The 27,357-nt window shown below is 38.4% G+C and overlaps 1 protein-coding gene across 1 annotated transcript in view; it reads right to left on the reverse strand.

The window, feature by feature from the left end:
- Window positions 1-2,185: 2,185 nt before the first annotated feature.
- CDK14 (cyclin dependent kinase 14) overlaps window positions 2,186-27,357 on the reverse strand; it is a 503,580-nt gene continuing 478,408 nt past the window's right edge. Inside the window, exon 15 of the mRNA XM_039878136.1 lies at window positions 2,186-5,572. The gene's annotated coding sequence lies outside the window, so the exon portion shown is untranslated. The remainder of the gene's footprint in view (window positions 5,573-27,357) is intronic.

Below are 27,357 nucleotides of genomic sequence, written 5' to 3' on the forward strand. Positions count from 1 at the left end.
TGTCCCTGGATGTCCCAAGCATTGTCTGCATCTGTCAGGCAGGCACACCTTGGGCTGTTATAACACATACCTCCGCCGGGCCCCCCGCTGGGCCACTTCTCAGGATACACTCCAACAGGGAACCCTTACCCATCTCTGCCGCGTGCCCTCCATAATTATTAGTGGTCTTGCAGGGAAGGAGGAAAAAAAAAAAGACAACTCTATCAGAATCCCATTCTCCACCAGCGCAGTCAGCCCCATTGGCGGAGGCTGGCTCCAGGGCTGCAAGGCTGCTCCCAGCTATTATTGTGCCTGGCTCTCTCTCAGCATGACTCAACGCAGACAATATAGCACACCGAGAGCGTGGGGGATGAACAGTAAATACGAGGCCTTGGATTTTTTTAATCTTGTCAGTTTTCCCCTGATTTGTGTCCTTTATCCTAGCTCCCTCTGCTGTATAAGCTTCTCAAAGCTAATGCCCATAACGCCACCACCCACTGGTAGCAGCAGGCTGCTGGGCCACTGTGGGGTTCTCATTGCAGAGCCATTATTCACCAACTATACGTGTTAACCTAGTGGCACAGGGTTGCTCTAACACCTTCCCCTCTGGTTTCTCTTTACTCTGGGGGCCAACAGCAAGTCTTACTCTGCTTGCCTCAGCGAACAAACATCACATCCTCCAACCTGGCAGAGCTGGCTGGCCCCTGCCCAAAAAGAAGGGAACACTGGGCCATTATGGAGCTGAGAGACGATTGTCACCTCTACTGCCACATTTAAAAAGTTCAAAAGTATTTCTCAAAGCTATTTCTTTGGGCTCTTGTGGATACCAGCCCTCCACCTCCTCTTTTTCTTTATTAAGAGTTTATTGGATTAAACTAACCCAGGCACACATGCTCTAAGTTGTGAGCCCACCACCGAGGCTGCAAGGAGGAGCTCGACAATGGGCACATGTACTGCCGTAGCTGATGGAAGGGGACCGTGGCAAACCTTTTGCTCCCTTGAAACAACTCTGAGGAACGAATTTTTCTTTTCGCATCTCTCTAATTCTAATCAGTTTCCATTTAACTGAGAAATTTCCTTATTATCTCTATCTTGGGTACCATAAAGTCTGCCTCCATGCAGTTTCCTATCTCAGAATCCACTGGTGGTGGCAGGACTGTGAAGATGCTTGTGCCTTTGGCACAGATGAGTCACTCCTTTAGGGGAAACAGCAGGGAGAGTTGGGGGGCTGAAGATGAGGTGGCTCCCGTGAGCTTTTCTGGAATCGAACATGCATCAGCAGCCGAGAACACCTGTGTCTGGTTTTGTGAAGGACTTATGAAAGATGCAATCACGGTTCTAGGAGAGCAGTGAGAAGAGAGAAACTCGAGGTGGCTGCTGCTGGCGTTGAGGGTCTGCCTAGGGGAAAGCCCGGGGTCCTGAGTCTTTTGAACGTGAAACTTGAACTTTGATTTTTACCTTCAAGTGTAAACATTTATAAATCACCAAATCGCATATCTATAAATTCAAGACTGTATCTGGCAGGAACTTTATTGGCAGTTGATCAACTCATGGGAGTTTGTTTGGGGTTACGAAGCTGACAGATCCAAGAAGGAGGTGATGATAGAAATGAGACGGGCCTCCCGAGGTGACACATTGTCACACCCAGTGAGAGCTCTGACAGTACCCTGCCCATTCAGAGCAGGCCTCCACTAGGTGGTGTTCAGAGAAGTATGCTCGGCGCGGAGATCAGTAATGCTTCCGGCAGAATGTCAGCAGGCCGAAGCTTTGATTTGTATTTAGTGGAGCATAACCTACTCACCTCATCTGAGGATATGTTGGGGAAAAAAAAAAAAATGAAAAAGAGTCAATAAAAGATAAATAAGATTGTCGTTAAACAAAACTAGATCGGCTCCAGATGCAGAGAACATATGGCGTACATAAGTAAGAAGCTGGGGGAATTGTGAAGATCCCCGAGCTCACGATTTGTTTGCACAGCCTCTATGCCTTTACCTAAATTTGGCCCAGCAAATCAAGGAAAGGGAGGGTTTAACAGACTCCTGGAATGTTCCAGCTAACTCACTCCTTCCCACATCCAAGAGTATTGTGTGTCTGGTCTCTTATTTCCCTCTTTAAGAATGGTTGTGTCAAAGAGTTTTTAAGACAATGCTTCTTTGACACAGTATATGGTGTTATTTGGCACCTGCCAAGATGCACTAAGAAAATATAGAGATTCTGCTATATTTTATTCCATATCATGTTACAAGAAAACAACAGTGACAGCTGACAAACCATTACATCTTTCATAATACAGACAAATTACAATTGGTAACAAATATGCAGAATGTATTATTCCATTCTCCTTATTATGTGTCACTTTGAAGAATAATAGTTTTCTGAATGATGCTAGCACATTTCTTGTACCAACCCTTTGTTAGAAAGTACACATCTCAGTGTATCATACAAAAAAAAGAAAAAAAGATAAAAGAAAAATTTAAAAAACCCACTCTCGATTAGAGAATGTAGATTTTGTATGTGCCTCTAATATATGCTACTGTGAGAAAGGAATGAGAATAGGAGAGTGCTTATGTGATTTGAGATTTTTTTTGTTTTTGTTTTTGGTGTGTGAGAAAAATCACAAGGCAGTAACATATGTGGGTTCCTCTGCCTACAAGCCAGCAAGGGAGATGGAAGTTATGCTCAATTATGCCGCACTTTCCTATGTATAGGGGGCAGGCAATAATCTACCCCAGTTATGTACGGCCTAAACATCCTTTTATATAACAAAGATTACAAAACCAGTAATATTCACAGATGAATATCTTATATAAACACATGACCTAGGGTACTGATTACACTGGCTGTCACGTACACACTGAGGAAAGGCTACCTAGAGGCTTTGCTTTCTCTGTAAGCCTGGAGGCGCCCCTGGAAACTTTTCTCATCACTCTTGAGAGGTAGAAACAGCTTCTCACCCTTGTATCAGTGGATGGACAGCCACCCCTGCCTTATGGCCGCTGTTTTTTTTTTTTGAGCACTGCAAACGTTTTTTTCATGTCCTACTTATATTGTATTTTTTAGTCAACCAAACTGTTCCTTTAAGAACATGGAAACGAAGTCCCAAATTTCCTTTCAGAATACTGTGTGTGCAGTCATGTCTCATTGATACAATCACCATGCTAATGTGTTCTTACTATTCCAGCTTTCTCACAAAAACAGTCCAGTGCTTTCTCAATAGAATAATAAATCTGCTAATGAACACATTCTGCAATAATTTTTATAATTTCTCAGCTAGAGAAGCTGGGGAAAGAAGGAAAGGGAGAATGTGATTTGCAAATGAGAGAGGAAAGGAGAGAGAAACAAACCAAACTTTGGATTTCCTGTACCCATGGCAAGGATGGGGAACTAAAACCTCCTAAATAAGATCTTCTGAGAGGTATGTCTCTGTAATGAGACAGATTTCCCCCATCACTGAGTAGAATTCTGTTTCATTTCCCAAGAGAAGCTACCAATGACAGGGGCATATTAGCTCTGAATGACTCTAACACTCCTAACTGAAGTCTTTTAACACTAAATATCTTTAAATTTTCAAGTTAGAAAGCTTATTAAGTAGCAAGATTTAATCATCAGTTGCTTGGTAAAATACAAAAGTTATGCCTCTCTCCCAAATGAATAATTCAAGACAAATCATAGGCAAGGCTGTTTTTGATTGCACGTAAGATTTTCTTTACCATATTTACTTTAAGAAATCCTAATTTAAGTACATGTTAAATCGAAAAACCTCTAACTTCCAATGGGTTGGAATGTACAAAAGAATGGGAAAGATTTCTAGATAGCAAATAATAAACATTCTAGCCTTGGGCAACTTTTGCTCTCTTTAAAATCAATCAGTAAATAATTCCTTGCTTAGCACTTAGAAGCTTACAACGAATGCTACTTTTGGATAGTATGGATTGTGACCTTGAATATATACTCACACCCCACTCCAGGGAAGGTACCATTTTAATGTGTAGGAATTCTGGGTCCAATTCCCTAGCTATACTGGGGTTGACAAGAGAAAAATTTTTCCCTCACCTGACTCTCAGAGAAAGTCTTTGTCAAACTGGCTCGTAATTCCTAGTCTTGATCTCCAAAAGTGCGATGCATTTCAAGTTTTTGGTCTCTCCTTCTTTCTGACTAATAGGGAAAATGTAAAACAATGTACGTGAATATCTCTATAGGAATTTGTGTCCTGAGGAACTAGGTTGCAAGCTTGAGAGGAATTTCCTAACCGCCCCCTTGGCCTCAGTATTATATGGGATTCTGCAGTGAGGCCTGCCCCACTGGGTGACACCTGCATCAGACAGCGCTCCCTCTACATCAAAGCTCCGCGAACGCCCAATCCACTTTTTCCTCCATGTCACATACTCGCCTTCATCCTCCAGGGTCTCTCAACATCTCAAACAAGGGAAGTCGGCCTTTCTTTTTCCTCTTCCCATCTTTAAAGCAAGACTCCTATATTGCTTCTAAAGCCTGAATTCGAACAGTTTTTCCAGGAGGCTGTTTAAAGTTAGGTTACCCAATGATGACTTCCAACCAGCTTGGAATGCTTGAAAAAATGTAATTTAAAGGTGCTTTGGTGTAAATGAGCAAATGTTTAACTCTAGATAACTTCGTAATTTGCTTTTTAAATGTTAACTAGCAAAGACGGCTTTCAGGGCTCATCCAGCAGACCCAATTCTTGTGCACCCAGTTTTAAATATTTTGTTCCTCACTTTTTTCTCCATTCAGAAAATACTCATAAAGTATGAAAGAGTGGATGGAAAAATAAGATGTTGACAAGACCCAGAAAACATGTAAAAAGTTAACTCAATCTCCAGAGGCTGAAAAGTAAGCAATTTATCCCTGTTTTTGTTCCAAATGCTTGATACTTGTTTCTTCACTTCCAACCTACTCAACAAACAGTCATGCTATGTGGCCTGAAAATGCTAAGCATATTCTGATATCTTATATAAATGTGCAGTTATTTCCAAGAAAAAAAAAAACAAAAACAAAAACAAAAACCACATCTGCAAATGTCCTCAAAAGGTAGGCAATAAGTGGGGCCCCACGGCCAGGGACCAAGTTGTCAAGTCAGCCAGAGAACATGGGTTTGCTTTAGCTAAGCATCTCCTTCCTGGTGGTTGCAAAATGTGCACTGATCTCAAGGAAAACACACATGGTTTTATGCCACTATGTGGCTTTCAAGTACAGATGTTACTGAAGAAGTGTGAACACCAAATGTGTTGTCTTAATGTATTTAAGACATGGTTGGTAAAGGTATAAAAACCTTTACAGAGACGCTGCGCTGCAGAGGGAAATCAAACAAAATCAAATACAAAAGACTGAAAAGAATACATGCCATGTATCAGTAAGCAAAGCTTAATCTTCACATAGTTCTTGGAAATCACAAGGTATCCAAATGCGTGCAAGGTTTTAAATAAATTGCAGAGAAAACAGGGTCTTGCCAGCTTCAATTTTCTTGTAAGTGAAATCCACCACAGGGAGTGAAAGGAAACTGATCCATGATTCCCTTCGTGTTATTGGCCACTTCATTAATGTTTTTGTTTCTTCCTAGACTGATGACAACTTAATCCTGGAAGGAGGAAAAAAGAAAACTGTTATATGGTAAAAGAAAAAAATAAAACTTTACATCATTCATTTTTCCTAAATTACATGAGACATCAAAATTGGTCATGCCAAAGTGTGCCTATCGGTTTTCCTCACAGCCACCCCAAGCACATATAATTGAGGCGAAGTAGTCCCTTTCACCAAAACAGTTCTTATGATATAATAAACAAATATTCTGACTGCATTTTCTTCCCTTGAAAGAATTTAACTCAAATTTAAATGATCTAACCTTCCCTTGGATTATTTAGAGGAAAAGAAATTCAGCAAGTTTCCTTCCCTAAATCATCAGTAGTAAGACTGATCTTAATTAAGGGCCTGTAGCACCACACAGACCATTAGAAAGACATTCATCTCATTCATTTTTATGAATAAGAATGAATCACAAACATGCTTAAAAAAACAAAAACAAAAACAGCTGTCTATAATTCCTCGGTTGCCTATTATCAGACTTAGCTTCAGTAGAATGAAAATTGGCCAGCATGACCTGAATTGCCAGCCTCCTCTCAACTTCCTGCATATGACCGTGTTATTTCAATGACGCCCGCTTAAACTCAGTAACTTCTTGAATGGTTCAAGAAGAGAGAAAGAATGTTCATGCTGCTTCTGTCCACATTTCTTTTTGGTCCTTAGCATTTTCATTGAGTCTCTGGGACGGGAAAGAATGTCTTCTTGTGAGAGCCAAAAAGAAACACTCCAGGTTCAAGTCACAGAGCCCAGAGATTCATCCATCAGCTCCACCGAGTCTGAGAATCAGGTCGTCATTTTGGTTCAGCAGCTCGTGGTCACCGAGGCCTGGTCAGGCCTGCTCGTCCCCTTCTACAGTGCCGCACCGCCATCTTCCTGGCCAGAGAGGGAACCTTGGCCTTCTGTGGCGATGTCCCGGTGCAGTCACCTCACTGGTGCCCATGTGGGCTGTAGTACCAAGGACTTCATCTCTGCATGGCACTACCTTGACCAAGAGGGTAAAAAGTTCCAATCTTTTGGCTGAGAATAGCATCCTCTCCACTCTCTACTCACTTCTCTCACTTTAGAAGGGTGAGTTTTTGAAAGGTTAATCTTCCATTCTTTTCTTAAAAATTGAAGTGAGATTCATGTAAAATTAACCTTTTTAAAGCATACAATTTAGTGCCATTTAGTACATTTACAATGTTGTGCAACTATCACCTCTATCAGTTCCAAAACATTTTTGTCACCTCCAAAAGAGATCCCATGACCTTTAAGCAGCCACTCCCTTTCTTTGCTCCAGCTCCTGATAACAACTAATTTGCTTTCAGTATTTACATATTTACGTATTCTGGATATTTCAAATAAATAGAATCATACAATATGTGACCTACTGTGTCTGGTTTCTTTCACTTAATATAAGATTTTTAAAGTTCATCTATACGTAGCATATATCAGCTCTTCATTCTTTTTTTCTGGTGACTGGTATTCCATTGTATGGATAATCCACATTTCGTTTACGCATTCATGAGTTGTTTTCACATTGTGACTATTAGGAACAGCGTTGCTATGAACATTCATGTACAAGTATTTTTTTAAATACCTGTTTTCAATTGTTTGGGGTAAAAACTTAAGAGTACAGTTGCTGGGTCATATGGCAATTCCGTGTTTAACTTTTGAGAAACTGGCAAACTATCTCCACAGTGCTGCCCCATTTTATATTCCGATCAGCAACATACAAAGGTTTCAATTCTTCCACACCCTTGCCAACATTTGTTACTTTCTATTTTGTTTCTTTTTTTTCCCCTCGATTCTAGACATCCTAGTAGGTGTGCACTGGTATCTCGCTGTGGTTTTAATTTGCATTTCTCTAATGATTAATAATGCTGAATACCTTTTCATGTGCTTGTTGGCCATTGTATGTCTTCTTTGGAGAACTATCTATTCAAATCCTTTGCCCATTTTTTAATTGGATTGTCTTTTTGTTATTGAGTTGTAAGAGCTCTTTATATCTTTTGGATATTAATCCTTTGATTTACAAATATTTACTCCCTTTCTGTGGACTGCCTTTTCACTCTGTTGACAGTGTTCCTCGATGCACAAAAAATTTTAATTTAGATGAACTCCAATTAATCCATTTTTATTTTGTTGCCTGTGATTTTTGGAGTCATATCCAAAAATTCATTGCTGGGTCTAAGGTTATAAAGATTTACCCCTATGTTTTCTTCTAAGAGTTCCATCCTTACAACATTTAGACCTTCAATCCATTTTGATTTAATTTTGATATACGGTGTGAAGTAGGGGTAACATTCCATTTTTAAGAGTTCTTTGTCCTCAATGACTGAGCCAAACGTAAACAAAAATCCTTACCTGACATTTCTGGGAGAGGCTTGGGAGTAGACGGATGCCACACACTGGCTCCTTACTACCATTGAGTCTGAACCCATCAGTTGTTAACTTAAAAACTTGCTGCTTGTGGAACAGTTCTCTGTGTGGCTCATTTGGCCACCCCTCACACCTGCCAGGTTGCCCAGATATGCCTTTACCTCGCCTTAAAAAAGTCACCATCCTGGCAGCAATAATTACATAGCAACTACCGCCTTAGGCCCCATTCCACCCCTTGCTCTTCCAGGAAAATAAAGAAAATCTACCTTTGCTTCCATGTAATCATGCATTCTCATTTAGGCAATGACATCTTTTCTGAGGCCCATGACATCAAGGTGAGAGAGAACACCTGTCCCCGCAGCATTTCGACCACTACTAACCATGATATTTTTATTAAGCAAATGACAAAATATATATATATATATGTGTCCTTTCACTTCCACATTGCTTAAATAGCCGCTGAGATTCCAGCTCTCCCAGGAACCCTGGCCCAAAGGGAGCTGTGGGTTTGTCTTGACATTGCTTGCCGAGGCATGGAGTCCCTATAGCCACACTGAAATGATATAGTCCTTGCTTGGCTCTCCTCTGCTCCACCACATTAATCAATAGAATACAGATCTATTGCCCGAGCTGACCTTCTGAACTAGTAACTTCATTTAGTGCCTCTTGAGATGTGGGGACACTGCCTGTGAGGGAGGAAGTAAGGGGGCAGGTGGCATCATTATGTTCTTGATGAAGCTTGGTTTTGCTGACTGTTGTGTCCCTAGAACCAGCTCGGCAAACAGTTTGTTGAATGAATAGGAAGGGGAAAGGTAGAATCTGAAAACTTGGTTGTGGAAGATGTTCTCAGATGTAGAGTTCCCTCATGGCACATTGACCGAGGGCAAACGCTGTCTTGTGCTCTAGAGCACAGTGCTGGGTACAGAGCAGGCCATCAACAGACATACCTGGCTGAGAAAGGTGGGTAGGATTGACAACTTCCTGTAGGCCAACCTTTTTTTTTTTTTTTTTTTAACATGACATTCTATTTGAAAGGAATGATCTGCTTTTCAGTATGTAACAATAACTATGTTGTCACCATAGTTCATGGCATGTTACTATCCTGTTGGGTTGATTTAAGACTTTTTTTTAGCCATCGATGGTGTCTGTCCTTGCCTTTGTCCTGATTCTTTGAGTGTAATCTCTAAGAGAATCACATGTACCTAACCCAGGACATAAACAGAATTGGATAATAAAGGATAATACACAAAAACAGTAATTAAATAATAAATGGTGAACACAGTGATTATGGATATATCTCTTACTTAGGTTTGGACTCAGACATTTAATGAAAGGAGCCAATAGTAAAAAAAAAAAAAAAAAAGAAGAAGAAGAAGAAGAAGGGCGTTGCCAATGAGAGACTCTTTCCCATCTCTGTGAGATTACTCTGTAGCTCAAATTGTGCCAACTAACCTGCCTGATATTGTTCTCTAGCAGCAATATCAATGTCCCTTCTCCCTCCTTGGGCAACATTAGCATCAGTTTCAGTTTTCGAGGACTACATATAAGGCAGGTCAGTTTACTGCTAGAAAAACTCTAAAGGTAATCACACATTTGATGCCTGGGGATGCAGATGGGAGAAGAAAGGGTATACAACATTCACAGGTAAGCAAAACACAACAGCAATGTAAATCCCTCTTTTACATTTAATTGATTAAAACAGACTGCATACATAATACAGATGAACAATGAGTATGATTTCTAAGCTCGACTCTGTGCAAATCAACTCATAGGTATATATATCATTAGATTAATGGATGCCATTTTTATCTTGCTTTCTGCTTTTACAATGTTCTTTCTCTAGAAATGAATGTTTTAACGAGAAATTGGATTTTATTGATAAAATTCTTATTCAGAAATATCTACATAGAACTTCTCAGCTATAAATATTAATTAATTGGATCGCTGGTACCCATAATGCAACTTTATTCTGACCTATGTGCCCTATGAACTAGATATTTTTTGGATTCAATTTTCTTAAAACCAACTGTCAGCATCATGTGATGGAGGAGATGAAAAATGAAAATGAGCAGTCCCGCTGTGCAGGTGGGTGACCTGTGGGAGAGAGTCCGCCTGGTAGGATTTTTACAGGAACCATCAGACACAGACCAATTGATTAGATCATCTCATACCCGCCACCAACTAGGCTCAAGAGACTAATTAGAGAGAGTACTGCCTGCGCAGGCACCCCATTGACACCTAATTTGCTCAGCCAAAGCCTTTGGGGAAAATGTATTATCTCTGCAGCTGCACTTCATGCATTTCTGATTTGAGGCATAAGCAAGGAGTGCTTCATCACTCTTTTGAGCAAACTGAATGCAGAGCCCTTAAGTGCTAAATGCAAGCAAACAGACCCAAATTAAAAATGGGCCAGGCTCTTTCTAATTCCCTCCATGCTCCCCGTTAAATCTCTGTGTGTACATAGACACACACACCCCTGCACACACACATGCAGTTTACTCGCCGGCGGGATGACACAGCCGAGGACCCCAGCTCAGGGTGCTTCTCTGTGATCAGATCATCTCTTTCGCTAGCCTATTTACCCACTCTAAGGTATTGTGTTTGTTTTACTGTTTTTCTTAAATTATTATTATTATTTTTCCCTCTTGCATTGACCCTTCACAAAGTATTCATTTTTCTACAGTTAGTCTCTGGCCCATCCGTCCCCCCACCCCCAGCCCCAAGTCTTCACTAGAGAGAAGTGATTATTTTGGTTCCAAATTAAAACAACTGCAGGGTTTCCTTTCCTCATCTATGCTGTGAACAGGATATTCACCAGGATGTATGTGAAGCCGTAGGGTAACCCACTCATTTCTGTTTGAGAGACTTCTTTGTAAAGATGCCTAACAAAGAGGGAAGAATTATTAGAATTTGACAAAAGAAAGCTGCCTCTTGATAGCAAAGACAGTATAAAATTATAAAATAAGTTCTTTTCAAGAAAAACAATGAATGTCATTTGACCAAGTTGAGCTTTTATCTGCTTCTAACCTAGACTAAACTTAATTCTAACCTTCTATTCTAATGTAGAATCCCAAACACTGGTATATAGGAAGCATTTAAAGATAGATATATAATTAATTATATGTCTTAAAAAAAGAAAGAAAAATTAAATATCCAGACAGGATAGAGAAATTAGGGTATTTTTGTGCCAAATTCCATGGCTATGGTGACTGAATTTCCGTAATGTAGGAATAAAAGAAAAAAACCCCAAAACACAAAAAAACAAGACCATGGCGATGTTCTAGAGTCAACAGACTGATTTCGTGCCTTTCCAGACTCATGTTGATGCATTACTTTACTCATATGTTCTGGTATATTATAATTCTGCTTCATAATTTTCATTTATCTTATTCTGAAAAATTCATTGAAATTCATGGGGATTATTTTAGCTGTCTACTTCTTAAAGCGGCATTTAAAATTGGCCTAAATTGGGCACCCAGATAGTCAGAAGATTCCAGTGGCCATCAGAGTGAATATCTTTCTGAAGGTGTATAAATAGTAGCTATCGGGGAGATGTTTGAAAACAGAAAATCAAGACATTAAGTAACACATATAACTGTCTTCAGAATTTATTGTTTTTATGGAAAACAACGTTCAGAAAGCTCCCTTTCCCAAAGTACCATAATAATAAGAGTTCACATAAAAATTAGCCAGGAAAAAATAAAACCTATTAGGCTGTGCCACTTTATGTTTGATTTTGCTTAAAATACTAAGAGAAACAACAAAATTAATATTTTGTACCTAATATGCCTTCAAGCAGATTTGGCTACTATCGAAAATTAAGTCCACAATAAGATGGCTAAGCCCTAAGTACCTAGGCAAATTCAAATCTCTCTGAAGTAAAAATATCATGTATATGTACAAATATATACATGTATGACACATGTACCTATTTATGTGTGTGTATATATACATATATGTATGTATATATACACATCACACATATACTCAAACTTTATACTATGGATTTTATATGAATGTCGGACTCAAAACGATAAGTTTTAAACTTCATATACTAATTTCACAAAATCTGGGGATGGCTTAATTTCTTCATTTTTCGAGTGAGTTTAATTATGTTATGATTTGGCCAGAAATATAGGTTTTCTGTTAGAACACCTGAAATCAGTATTTTCAGTTACTCTGACATTGCACTGAAGCTCCTTGGGGGGTGGGAAGAAACGGGATGAAACAGAAAGAAGTAGAAAATCAGTCAAACCTACTTCTGTAACTTATTTTTGATTTATGGTAATCATGCTTCTTCCCTCTAGAACAGAACATCTTTGAGATCAGCAAGAGAATATTAATTAAAATGAATGCACAGATAGACAAGCTTTTGTTTTAAGCTTAACAGAAGGTCTATCATTCAAAACAGCCCAAACCCTTTAAGTCGAAAGCTGTTTGGAAACATCCATATGGAGGCACAATGGACTAATTGCAGCGACTCTGTGAATTTTTAGCTTCATGCCAAAGTGGTGATTTTAATTAAAATTTTTTTAGGCAAAGCTACAAGTCTAACATTTCAAAACAAAGACTGACTTAACATATCATTTCGGTCATCATCATTATCAACAGACATTTATTGAAATCCTCATTAAAGACCAGGCATTATATGATGTGTAATTAGCCACAATGGAAAAGAATGCTCTATTTTAATGGTGTGACTGTTATTTAAATCAGATTTATGCAAATGTAAAACACTGGTCATATTTTCGACACTTGTGGAATAAAGGATAGCAATCCTGGGAGAATGTCTTGTCTCAGAGAAAACAGAAAGAAGTGCAGGGAAAGTACTGGTCTAGGTCATCTAAGAACCACCAAAATATAGTTAATCTTTTAAAAAATCACATATCTGTACATACATGTGTATACGTATATATAATCACACATGTACATATCATCATATATACAAACACATATACATGTATACAGACATATACTGTAAGGCTTGAAATAACTCATTGAAATAGTATTAATGACAAAGTTACGAATAGAAAAAGCTTCACCAAGTGTGGCCTATTCTTTTCAAGGATTTCATATTTGAAACTATTTGCTCAACATCTTTACAATTGACTGGCTCCCAAGTGGATAAGTTCATTAAGTAGGATTCTAATAATTTAACCTTTCTTATATATGACAGTCCTACTAAAGTACATTTAAATAAACCAAACATGAAGTCATATAATCTAGCAGCATGTGCATTGTTTTTTACAACTTAAAACACACACGCAAATCTCATAAAACCACTTCTAAGTATTTAGCAGTCAGAGAAACACAAGGGTTCTGGTCTGATTTTAATCTAAAAATCTGAGAGATGTAACTATTTTGGGTGGAATGTTTCTTTCACATTAAAGCTTGACTATATTATTATTGAAGCACAAGAAGTTCTCATGCTAAGGATTTTGAATTCAATACATATGATGACCTACAATTTGAATCTGTCTCGTGAACCATTCTATTCAGCAGAAATTTGCAAAGCTAAAACATGCACTTCTGTAGCATAAATTAGATTTCCTATCATCGGTAAATAGAGAATGGTGTCAGCATAAGCTAAGAGCCGTGTTGGTTCACAGGAGAGATTTCTTTCCAACGTTTAAGTTTTGAGCCACCAAATCACAGCAGCCATGTGCAAGAGATAAAAACACAGTTGCATGCAAGCCGAAGAAGTGTGCAGTACTGTACATGCTGTCCATTTACTCCATATGCTTCCTTGTGGTTTTTGGTCTGGCCATATGCTCTATCTTGGAATTAATTGTTTATTGTACATTTCTTCTAGAGCTTGACACATTTTGTCCCTTTTTCCGAAGTTCGGCATCCCCAACCCTTCCACCCAACTTCTTTCACCTGTAAATTGTGCTAGTATCTTTCTTGGTGTTTTCACTGCTTTTATGAGTACAAGAGACTGCATGTTTGTATCTCTGCAAATTCACAGGTTGAAACCTAATCTCCAATGTGACAGTACTTCGAGGTAGAGCCTTAGGAGGAGATTAGGTCATGAGACCACATCAATATGATTAGTAGCCTTACAAAAGATTCCCCAGAGAGCTCTCTTGCCCCTTCCATCATGTAAAAACACAGCAAGAAGGAAAAAGAGGATCCTCACCAGACACCGAATCTTCCAGTACCTTGATCTTGGAATTCCCAGACTCCAAACTGTGAGAAATAAATTTCTGTTGTTCACAAGTTGCCCAGTCTATGGTATTCTGTTATAGTAGCTCAAACAGACCAAGTAGAATACAATTTGATTGGTTTGCCCCTTATTCTGTTTTTTTTTTCCCCATAAGCCATATAATTTTTACTATAATATTTTACTGAACAAAGAAAGGTAGGAATATGGATATCATATTATAGCAGAAACATCTATTCTTGTGAGACACATTCTGATATTGTCACATCGTGACACATTGTAGATACTACCACAGCACATCATTTCCACCAGGAAATGTCTGTTGACAGCAAGAAGGATCCAATAAGGCCATGCTGAGGGACACAGATGCCAGAGAGCCGGCTAAGCTCCTCACCAACCCTTTCCCATGTAGCTGCTTTACAATATGAACTGTGCCAACGAACAACTTCTCAATGAAGAATAAATCACTGAGTACTGACTTGTGGAAGCAAAGGTTTTATCTGCATGTAAATATATCTGGTATGCACTTGCACAAAATTATAATTGGTTATCTTAAAGTACTTTGATACTGATTTTCCTACAAAGACAGTTGCTGAATTTCTATCATACTCAAGATGAGTTCTGACAGATATAATCACGGAACATGTGGATCATTAGAAGAAATAAATACTAGCATTTCATGCTCACATAGCATTTTCTCCTGCCCAAAGTACATTTTCATTTATTTTCTCACTTAATGAAAATGCCTGAAAAATAGGACCATGACAATCTTAAGAAGAGAAGATATTTTATCAACTATACTTTCTAAAGAGTTCTAATCCTTTGAGTCACTGGTTCAATGTCTTCTAGCAAACCAGTAGCAAGTGGCATGTTCTGGGTTTAAGTACCCACAGCATTCACTCTAGGAACCACACATTTTATAGGAATCAGGGTGACCATCTGTCCTGGTTTACAGGATGGAGGGGGTTTCCAGGATGCGGAACCAGAATGAGTCGGTCATCCTAACAGAAACAACAGGATTGATATGTTATAATTTCCAAGTTTACTATAAAAACAGAGCCAGCAAGTTTGGCACTTCACCACATGAACTAAAACACGCCGACATTCCAGTCTCATAATGTGCGTCACAAAAGTATTACAAATGCTAAACACTGAGAATGGCAAAACATTTGTTGAAGAGAAGGTGGGAACTGAGCCCACAGCCTTCTCTCCTCTCAACCCTCCCAGGGAATTTTCACTGATCGTTTTGACTCTGTGCTTTCAACTTTCCTTTGTAAGTTTTTAATTGAAGCCGTGGTGGACCACATTCTGCTCTAATGAGGTTGTTGAATTCAAGACCATCAACTTGGTCTACACCACAATTCTCAGTTGCACTTTCCATAAATTTGTCTATTTAAAATCACATGGCTGTACAGTGTGGCATGGAGGGGATGGCTAAGGATACCACTCTCAAATGACAAGAAGTGTAAATATTACCTGAATCTCTATGGCAAATGACCCCCCACTCGACGATCAGTGGCAGAGCCCAACCATCAACTGGCCTGCCTATTTCAATTCAGGAAACACTTACTGAGCATCTATTTTTATTTTTTTTTTAATTTTTATTTTTTTAAATTTTCAATTACAGGTGACATACAATATTATTCGTTTCAGATGTACAACATAGTGATTAGACATTTATATAACTTACAAAGTGAGTATCTATTTTTTAAGCAAAACATAGCGTTTAGGGTGGAAGGGGAGAATAATACAAGGACCACTGAAGCAAGATCCTAGTGGTGGTTTGGAGCTGGCTTGAACTGGTTCATGAGTAGAACATCACAATATTCAGGCAATCTGCAGGCCGGTGTTAAAATTTTCAGAAATTTTGCAGGCTGGTTGTTAAACACAGCCATCCTTGAAATGGGCAGTGGAAAGAGAGATTATACCGTGAGACAAGCATGACCAATTAGGGCTTTTTGGCTTTCTTTCTGGAAAGCCAGCTGTTAATATTTACCAACGCACCACTGCTGTCCTTAGGAGCCTGAAGAGTTTGAAAGGGGATGTTGGCCAGGATGACAACAACCTATAGGTTAAGGTGGAAAATAGATGTGTTATCCTCGAGGTCCCGATGCAGAGGAATAACTGGGCTTTGAAAAATATATAAAACTTTAATGTGTAGAAAAGGAGGAAAGAGAGCATCCTCAAACTGCCGAGAGCTCTGGGAAGCAGTGAATGGCCAACGGGCCAGGCACACATTTGGATGTTAGAAAACAGACGTGTGAGAGGGGAGGTGAGGGTAGTGGAGCGGAGGCTTTACGTGCCTTGCTGATGAGTTTGGGCTTTGTCTGTGTGTAGCGAGGTCTCAGAAGGTTTTGAGCCGGGACTTCCTCAGATTCTAACCTAGGGACAGTTGCGTACTTTCACACAGAAGAAGACTCAATGGCTTCTGCGAGGTCTATGGGTACACAGCTGTCTTCTTCAGGATGCCACTGAATCAGATAATGCAACCGGTTCTTCCAATGACTGTTGCGGCTGCTCACAAAGCACCAGGTTTGTAACATTCAATGTTGAAAGGTCTTATCCTGCCTGTGAGAAATACCCTAGACTAACGATGACATAGAAACTACACTTCTTCCCAAGGACTGCAAATCTCAAAACGTAGCCCATGGGTATAATTTGGGCATTTCATGCACCAGAAAGAGATCTTAGACACTCAATAAATAGTTTGTTCACTTGTATCTTCTTATTTATCTATGCATTTAAAAGGAAAAGGAAAAAAAAAATCTGTCCTAACTCATAGCTTTATAACTGCTGTCCTTTATCGCTCAAACATGATTTACTGTTTTTGATTAGCACATAACTTCAGGCAGACTTTAAATTTCAGTGTTTGGAGTTCTGAAGTACCATCAGATCTTTTAAAGAGCAACTGCAACGAATTAGAAAACGTCATCACTACACTCTTGTCTTGATTCACTGTGGTTACATGTCGTGGACTAGGAGTTTTAGCTCATTAAAAATGTGAAGCCTGTAATGTCTGATGAATAAGGCATTCACAGCAACATAATTGGTTTCCTCCTGGTTTAAAACAATTAAAGTGACAACAGCTCAGTGGCTTAGTGGCAGAGCAAAGAATAGTGGTTGCAGGCCTGGGGTCAATCACTCACTTTCATTGGCAACAGAGCTGGAGAATGCAGTGACAGTAGCCAGCACACACTAGGCTCATGGGATTAAGGGATGCTTTATGTTTTTCTAGTGTCCACTTGTGGCAGACTGAAACAAAAGCACCAAAGGAGTTAATTGTATTGAACTCTTATTGCGAGAGGCAATGCAGTACCCTTTTGCCTTGCCCCAAGCCAGAACCCCAGACACAGTTTGGTAAGTCAAGAATGTGACATCTTCTCTTCCACACCTGTGAATGTCAGCACATCCCAGAAAGCTCTTACTTCCTCTTCACACAGATGCTAGAGAACAAAGTCATGTCTTGTCTGGGTTATGCTGTTTGTTTTCCAGTCTGTTGGCATTAAAATTGCACCCTAAGCATCTATCACGTCTCATGATGCTCTGTTCTTTTCAAAAGTTGTGACTTTCAACACTAGGGTCATTTGGAAGAAAAAAAGATCTAGTGACTTAGTTGTTTCATGTTATCATGGGGAAAAATATCACCACAGTTCCGTTTTAAATATAATTAAATAGAATGTGTATTGTATGAAGCATACGAATGTGAAACAAAGCAAAACAGCCCAATCAGCTCCTATCGGCTGTTTTGATTTTGTTCCTTTTGCAGTTCTTAGATTTAGTGGCTCTGCATGAGATGTTATGCACAATGAACCAGGGCCTGGGATGCTAAAATGGAAAAGGTCTTTGTTTCCTAATTACTAATCTCCTGAGTTTTAATGCTAGAGTTTATAGTGTTCTCATAATCAATTATTGAGTATCTTGGTCCAAGCAGGATATAAACCTACTCATGCTTGGATTAACATGGTAAAGTTAAATCTTGTCTCTCTTAGTACTTCCTTATTAGGAAAAATTCTAACAGGTTGATTTTTAGGGACTGACGTATGCTTGATGAAATGTAAAGAACAGAGCAACTCTCTTTAGCTCCCTGGGATGCAGTGTGGTTAAGACTGTCTACATGCTAGAGATGGGTGATTCAGATAAGACATATCTGAAGCATATAGGGTAGAGGGGAATTAACTAAGATTAATGGTGTGAAATCAAGCAAAGAAATATTTAGAGAGAATAGAGAATAACTAATGTTAAGAAGAGCTTTATGGCAGAACAACCTCCAGATAAAACTGTGCCAACTATCCAATCTGGAAGAAATATGCAACCATGATCACTGTTGGGAACCCTATCTTGCTAAGCACTACACACATATCACAGTCATCCCTCTTGATCATAAATTCTTTGTACTTGAAATCTGAATACAGATGGTCCTCAACTTAACAACAGTTCAACTGAACAATTTTTTGAATTTACAATGGTGCGAAAGCAACAGGTATTCAGTAGAAACTGTACTTTGAATTTTGATGTTTTCCTGGGCTAGTGATATGTAGCTTGATGATTTTGCCCAATCTTGCCATGGTGGGCAGCAGCAGCAAGATGATTTTACGCAACTCTAGGCCAGTGTCAGTGTTCTGAGCACATTTAAGGTAAGCTCGGCTAAGCTATGATGTTCAGTAGGTTAAATGTATTAAACACATTTTCAACTTACAATATTTTCAACTTACGATGGGTTTATTGGAATGTAACCCCATCATAAGTTGAGGAGCATCTGTATAGATTTATTTCCATGAACTAAAATAAAGAATCACCTCTATTAATTAACTCAATAAATTATGAAGTTATAAAATCAACTTTCATTCACTTCTTTCGATGTTTGCTTTGTCTGCTGTGATATACACAGTTGTATGCACTCTAAATGTTATGACCACCTATTCTTCCAATGTTTTATTAAAATTTTGAAGCATATCATTAATTAGAGCTGAATATAAATTTTTAAGGTAAATTTTACTTATACTAAAATGCACAGAGTTTTAGTGCTTTATTTGATGAGTTGGTATGTAATAGGAGACATTGGTTTTAATTCCCAATCTAAAAATATAATTTTTCTTACAAAAAATTTATTTAATGTCACCCCTCTTTTCTACTCTCACCGACTCCTCAGTGGACAAAACACTGATAACTACTGCCCAAAACAGAGCAGGAACAGAGCACTCAAGCTGAGGTCATTCTTAACCTTTGGGAGTTACTGTTACACTTGAGAACCAGATGAACATCAAGGAATTATCTCCAGAAGACTATCTATATAACTACATGCAGATTTTTTTCATACAATTTCAGTTGGTTAAAAGACCTTCTGAATTTCATTAATAGACCCATGGACCCCATCAAGAACATCAGGATTAGAATGTCAGAATGCTGAAGCATCAAGCAGTATTTTCACCATTTAGCCACAATTTTAGAGCACATTGCAGAGGAAATACCTTCCATGAAAGTTAAGTACTTAAAGATATTTTCTTCCAAGTAAGTAGCACAGTCCAGGAACACTCAATTAAGGGGCGAACAGGCTCATGTGACTTCCTACACTCTCCCTAGATGGTAAAAATACAACCAACCAACCAAAACAAAACAAAATCTCGAATCTCATCCAGTCTACGCATCACGTTTCCTTCATGAGAAGTAAAACCCGGTCCACTCTGTCTGATGAAGATAACTGCCAGCAGGATCCCTAAAGAGGGATCTAAGTTGCGGATCCTCAGAATATGAGGAGCTGAGTCAAAGATTCCTTTCCTAAAATACAATCCTTCACTCTTCTCTCCCTTTTCTTCTTTATTAAAGTTGTTATCAGTGATGTACCAACATTATTGCAGGTTAAAGGTAAATGGAAACTAATTCTGTGGTACCTATTCTTAATAATTATATTAAATACCATTAATAGTCATCTTATTTCATATGCTATCTTTGTTATTTTATTGTTACGAACATAAAATTTGTCATGAGGACTTCTCATAGCTTTGCAAATCACCCTGAACTTCTATTTTCCCTTTTAAGGTAAAAAGATATCAGCCAAGAACTTACAATTGTTTTTATTATGGCCACCCATGTTTACCCAGTCAGAAAGGGTCACGGATAATTCATGTGAGCAGGTGGAGAAAATTTATGGTACCTCTGCTCCCCACGGCAACCTTCAAGGCAGGTATTTTATTTTATGGTTGAAAAAACCCGATCTGTTAGAGAAGTACTTCCCATTTCCACTCTCAAGACAAAACTTTGTTTCTCTTATCAGTGACAGTGTTTCTTCCTATCATCAGAACTAATGCATGGTTTTCTACACCTGCTCTTCACAGGCTGGTTTTTATGGTCTTAACTTTGGTTCTGTCATTTCAGAGTCATGGCATATGAGGACTTGGCCTAGAAGCTTGGCATTCTGATGATTTTTGCTATTTTTCATGTCCTTGATTCAGCCTTATCTACACTTGTACCTAGTTCATCCCAGGTACATGAATTACTTGTGCTTTTCTTGCTGGGGAACAGCTACCTACGGTTACATGGTGTTTCTCTGTGACCTGGCTTGGTAGCACTGAGACCCCAAGGACTGCAAATCTTCAGGTGCCAGTTAAGAAGGAAAAAGGAAAATGTGAAGTCAGGGATGAATCATGATTCCTCAGTTTCATTCCAATCAGTACAAGGTTGCCATAGCAACTACACTGCACTGTCCCTCTACCTTGCTCCTCCCACCGATCTGCTTGTCGGTTTGGTGTTCAAGGGAATTTGCACAGAATTGCTACAGTTCTTTGAGCCACAGAATTTTACCTTTATACAACCTAATTTTATACCATTTCTTCCCTTGAGCATTAAATAGAGACTAAGAGTTTCAAAATTAAAATATACATGTTTTTGACTACAGTTTTCCACCTGATCGAATGCAACAAGATCATTCTTCATTTCCCCTTATTGAAGCTTCATATCTCCTTTTCCTGATTCACTCTTCCCTCAACACACTCTCTCTCTCACACACACACCGTTTGAATGTCAGTTGTTGATATATCTCTTGAATAAGGAATGTTCTGAAGAGAAATTCTAAACATACAGATATGGATCCTGAGCATCTGCAGACTTGTAATCCTTCTATAATTAAGCCAAAGTAGAGGAAGTTAAAAAAAAAAACAACAAAACTGGACTTGGCATAATGAAATCGAAAATTTTCATTTGACATGTCTTTATTATAAATAATAAGGGAGGCTCACTTCCTTTACTTTTATGCGCCAAGAAAATAGGACGTTCTTTGGAGGTCCTGAGGGAATACAGGAATAAAAATCCTGCAGTGGCTTGTGAAGTCTGGTAGCCACAGTGCTGCCAACCCTGGCGAGGTAAGTGAACTTTCACGACAGAGAAGGACCAGGAACTGTACAAAAGCCAAAACAAAGAACACAATGCTGACAGTGAGACCAGACACCAGAGGCACTACCAGGAACTGAGCACAAAGACAGAGTCAAGAGGCTTTGAGGTCGTTTGTGTGGAGCAGGCATCCTACATCTAATGATGTACAGAGGAGACAGAAGAAGAGTTCACTTAGGCTGCAGTTTGCAACCCTCTTCAGATTTAGAAGTGTGGGGCTTGATCTCTAGTTGCACGTGAGACTCAGCTGTTTCACTTTGATGCCATCCTTTCCCTCACTTTTTCTTATTGAAGTCCTCAATCTATGTTCCTTTCCATGCCTGACACCCACAATAAGATTCCCGTTTTTGTCTCCAGACTTATTTTTCTCCTTTGGAAATCTTTCCTGAATGTCTCTGGGATCAAAGACAACAATAAGGAATGACTTTTCACTTTGCCCTAGAAATGCTTTACATTATCTCCAGTGTTTGTTAACATTTCTCTGGTGATCATTAGTGCTATTCACTAATTTTCAGCTCTCTGTCTTCTGGACCCTGAGTGCAATGCTCTTGCCAGCTCCCTTGTAAGTTAGGTATGGCCATTCAACCTGCTAGGACCAATGAAACGTACACATTTATGTGACTGCTTTAAGGTCAGTACTCATCTTAACACGTCTCTTCCTCCTGCCCAGGTGACTGAGGATGCATGTATGCAGATGTAGCCTCTGTTAACCTGTGTTGCGATCACAGCCCCCAATGGCTCCTATTGGAAGTAGAGTGTAAGCAAGAAATAAATGTTTGTAATATTAAGTCGCAGCAAAACCCAGCCCATCCTGAAGTGATATAATGCCTATCATGTCTTATTTAGATCATAAGTCCTTGGCTAAAAACTGCAACTTATCCATTCTTCAAAAATAATCCGAGTAAGATGATTTTGACATTCTTTATTCCAATAAGAAAAATGAAGGATGGAGAGTACAAATGATTTACTTAAGAAGTCACAAGTGGCAAAGTTGGAACTTTTACCCAAATTTTCTTACTCCAAATCCTATACCCTTTCTACTCTATTGTGATGTCAGTTAACTCTTAAATGACACAGGCAGGAGAGGAGATTCACTTCTGGAAAGCAATAGAACCAAATTTGATTTTCCAGACACTTAGTGAAAAAATTGGGATTCTCATAGGAATATCACCGTCAGGTTGGGTAAGTGGAACTTCATATAATTTGAATCTGAAATATAAGCATAAAATGTCAGGTGTAGCAAAAAGGATCTGGAAAGAAACATACCAACTGTTAATAGTGGTTACGTCTGGGAAGGAGATCAAGATTTTCTGCAGGGTGGAAATTTTAAAGTTTTAGTAGCTATTCTTAAGTGTTATTTGGGTACTTTCCAATAAGAATGAATTTTTTAATTATTTGTATAATTCACACACGCACGCACGCACACACGATGTAATAGGTAACTGCTGACTCCATAACTTGCCTTGGTGAGATGGTAATATTTGATACCTGCAATGAAAAACTAAACCTGTTTGGCACCTGGCTTAGTTAATCATTTAAAGCTTTGCTAAATATCTTTATGTTTAAGAAAGTTGTTTAGAAACAGAGGAATAAAATGTTTCATGCTGCACATTATAAATACAAATTGAATTGTTTTGTGATTTTTTGGCAATGCTATCTAGTCAAGGCACTAATGATAAACTGAAATGATAAAGAGGAAAAAAATGATATCAAAATAGAAAATAATCAAATGTCAAATGTTGCTCAACCTCTTTAACTATAAACACACAAGACACATGAATGAAGAAAAAAATCAAGTAACAACATACTTTTAGGCACTTTGGTCATTACTAAATTAAAGATGAAACTTTCAAGTTTAATATGCTTTTATTTTATCCTTTTCTTTTTTTACAGAAAAGAAACTAGGTTGGAATTTCTCATTTCTCAACTGATCAACAATTATACAACGTATCGATAAACAGTTGTTATACAGTTACACCTTATTTTGAGGTATGATATAATGTTGGCAATAAGGCGATGGAATTATCTTTTCCATCTAATGACTAGTTTATAATCATATTCTATAGTGAGCACCAGGACAAAAGCTTTGGACTTGGTAATTTTTATTTAAAGCTTTAACTGGAGATTCAGCAATTCTTACTCTAAACATAATTGTTGCATGATTCTTATGATTATCTATCATCTCTCTCTCTCTCCCTCTCTCTCTCGCCTTCCCTCGAATCTACATCTAAGCCACCTACCTGTCTATTATCTCTCTCTCTCTCTCTCTGTCTCTCTCTCCTCTCTCTCCCTCTCCTCTCTCCTCTCCTTTCCCTCTCTCCCTCTCTTCTCTCTCTCTCTCTCTCTCCACATATACTACACCCTACACCTTGGCCCTGAGCTTTCAGCTCTTTGTTGGTGAACTCAGAATCTAGGGGAAGAAATTGACAATTGAGTACAACTCTACAGAATTCCACTCACATGAGGGTTCTGATTTGTCTGGATATTGCTTTCAGGTGCTTGGTATAGGAGGAAATAAACACTAGATTCTCCCTAGGACTTCTTTCCTTTCAATTCCATCGAGGGTTAATTAACATTTGCATTTTGTGACACTGTTCATCATCAGTAATAAATAGTATGATTTAAAATACATGAGTAATATTTAAGTGACACTTCTTAAAATCTTTATTAGAAATCAAATTTCTTTTAAAAAATTACAATGAATCATACAGTAAGTCTCAGCACTCAGGAATCATTCAAGACGCTGGCTCCCTAACTCTTTCAGATCTTTGAATTATTACGATTCTTGACAAATAAAATAATACTTCATGATGAAAAGGAGGAGAATATGGGATCAGCAGCGAAAGGAACGTTACTGTGTTTCGAAATAAGTTTGGAAGAAGTTGCTGAGATTTCCAAGTACTCCCTGCACTATTTGCCTTCACTGAAGTTTGGATTTAAAGCTAACATTGAAGTGGCTGTTTATTGATTCTCATATGTCTTTACTGCAATATGAAAAAGAGAGGGATGTTTTAATTGGGGCATGTGGCAAAGAGCTTACCAGAAAAGTACTTAACAGTACTTAATTATATTTTTAATAAAAATAGAATAATTTATTACCAGGGCAAAGAGTAATTACTATGTTTAAATAAATTAGAGAAAGTTTTAAAGAGATGTGATGATATAGACATAATTACATACTGTTTTTAATAATGTAACTGTTCTCTATCACTGCTTTATTTAATCCTGATCCTATTCTCATGTTTTAATTGAGCTAATAGTTCACCTTTACTCTGTTTTTGGAGATACTTTCTCCTAGAGATCTATTATAGCTCTGTTATTTTCAGAAGTGTTACCAAGTATAAAATCTCATGTGCATATTTTTTCCCTTAAAGGGTATGACTATCCCTCAAAGAAAACACAGATCCCATGCGGTCAGCAATAGTTCGGAACTCCTGATACCTAGATTCAGGATCCTTCTCTGTTAAGGAAAGAAAGGAAGAAGGGAAGAAAGAAAGAAAACACCTTTTGTACTCCTGTGATTGCTAAAAGAGAAAGACTATATTTAAATGTGTCCCTTTGTTGCAGAACATTAACCCATACAAATATTCTTTCTCCAAAGAGAAGGATTCACTCAAAACCAGCTTTTCAGACTTTACTATAACCTGGAAAACAAAGCTTTTATAATTTGCACACAAACAATGAATGGATATTGGTAGCCATCCTGCCAGCCTCAGAGCCTTCTACTGTAATATGGAGGCAGCTCCTTTAAAAGATAAAGGAATCCTAAGAAAACATTTGGAGAAATTGGAATCCTCTTACATTGCTGGTGGGAATGTAAAACAGTGTAGCCAACTGAATGTTCATGGCAGCATTATTCATTACAGCCCAAAAGGAAGCAATCCAAATGTCTGTCAACTGAAGAATGGATAGATAAATGTGGTATATCCATTGGATGGAATATTTCTTGGAAAAAGAAAAGAAATAAATATAATATTGATGCATGAACTGTGCCATGATTCATGGATGAACCTTGAAAACATTATGCTAAGTGTAAGAAGCCAGTCATAAAAGGCTACATATTACATGATTCCATTTATGTCAAATTTCCAGAAATGGCAAATCCATAGAGACAGAAACTAGATTAGTGGTTGTCTGGAGCTGGGGGGATGTAGAGAAATGGGAATGGGGAGTGATTGCTAATGGGTATGTGGTTTCTTTTTAGGGTGATGAAATTGTTCTGGAAACATTAGATTGTGGTAATGTTTGCACAACACTGTGAATATACTAAAAACCACTGAACTGCACACTTTAAGCGGGTGGATTTTATGGAGTGTGAAATACATCTCGATAAAGTTATAAAAATAAAAGAATTCTGTGCTCTGTGCAGGAATGAAGTCTGAAACTATAACTTTGGAAGTTATTTTCCCATTTTATAATGATGATGAAGATCATTATCACAATGATATCTTGGTGGCTGTAGAGAAGTACAATATTAAAGGAATATGTTCTAATGGAAAGTGGTTGTATTTAGTGAATGAGATTATGGGGTACGTTTTCTTCATACTATGTACTTGTTTTTGAATTTGTATATTGAACATGTTATTTCTTTAATGAGAAAAAAAAGTTAAGAATTAGAGGGGTTTTTTTTGTTTTGTTTTTTAACACTTTAGTAGAAGCTCTGGGGAGGGACATCGATAGGGACTATGGCTGGGTAAGGTAAGTGGAATTGAGTTGGGCTTTGTATAGTGGGTAGAATTAGATAGAGAAAGGCCAAGGGAAGGTCAAGAGCCTTCTAAACAGTTTTTATTTCAAGTATCATATCTTACTTTTGCTGGGCTCTGAGGGTGGAGATGTATTTGTCTTATTTATCAGCCCACGGGCTAGAATGCTGTCTGGGACGTACTAGGTACTCAATAAACATTAATTGAATCCATGAAAAAATATTTATTGCTAAAATCCTTTTCCTAAAATACAGGTGACAACTGGGGCTACCACTTGCAACGTATGTATGCCCTTATGCATATCAGAAAAGTATAAGCTATAGTAATCCTATGCTTCAGTGTGCTGGCTCTTACTATTGCCTTCATCCCACCAATTCAACGCTTTTAAGCCAAACACCTACCATTTAATAAAGGTCAGCTCTCCACATTCTAACATCGTTCTCAGAGATTGTCCAGGACCCACCCTCTTGTCTTTGCATGCTCCCACTCTCTCTCTCCTTCCATCTGATTCTTGATCCTTCCCTTATTTGAAGTTCTATTCCTGTTCATGGCATTTGGATCTGGATTTTTGTAACAGGTAGGCACATCAGCTTTTGACTCCCTGTTTCCCCTTTGTTTGGTCTGGTCTTGGCCTCCTTTCGCCTTTTCCCTGGCTTCTCTGGGTGAGTCATATCTCTGGATAAAACCTGCCTCCTCAGCCCTCCTCGGGTGAATCAGGAGTCACTTTCTTCTCTGAACTTCCACAGCACATTGTACAAACCTTAATGAATTCTTGATCGTATCATATTATATTGTGTCCTTATGTATTTCCTTTTTTAGACTTTCGAAGTTTCTAATGGAAAGAATCATATCTTATTCTTAGGTGATTATTAGCACTGTGCCTGGCATATAGCAGGTGTTCAATGAATTAGCATGGAGAAAACGTACATGAAACACAGACACAGAATCTGGTCTGAGTAGATAAAGTGGGACTTCAGAGGTAGATTCTGGTAGGATAAAGTCAGAATGTGAAAAACTTAAACAGAAGAGGCTAGACTTGTGGTAGAAAAAAATAAGGGGTCACTTCAGATCTCCGAGAAGGAAAATAGCATGATGCAAACAGCATTTTGGAAGACATTATGTGTCACCATTCAGGGTGGACAGGAACGACGAAGAGCCTGTGGTCATAGCGAG

The sequence above is a fragment of the Pteropus medius genome, unplaced genomic scaffold (genome assembly GCF_902729225.1).
Source record: "Pteropus medius unplaced genomic scaffold, Ma_sr-lr_union100, whole genome shotgun sequence".
Taxonomy (NCBI): domain Eukaryota; kingdom Metazoa; phylum Chordata; class Mammalia; order Chiroptera; family Pteropodidae; genus Pteropus; species Pteropus medius.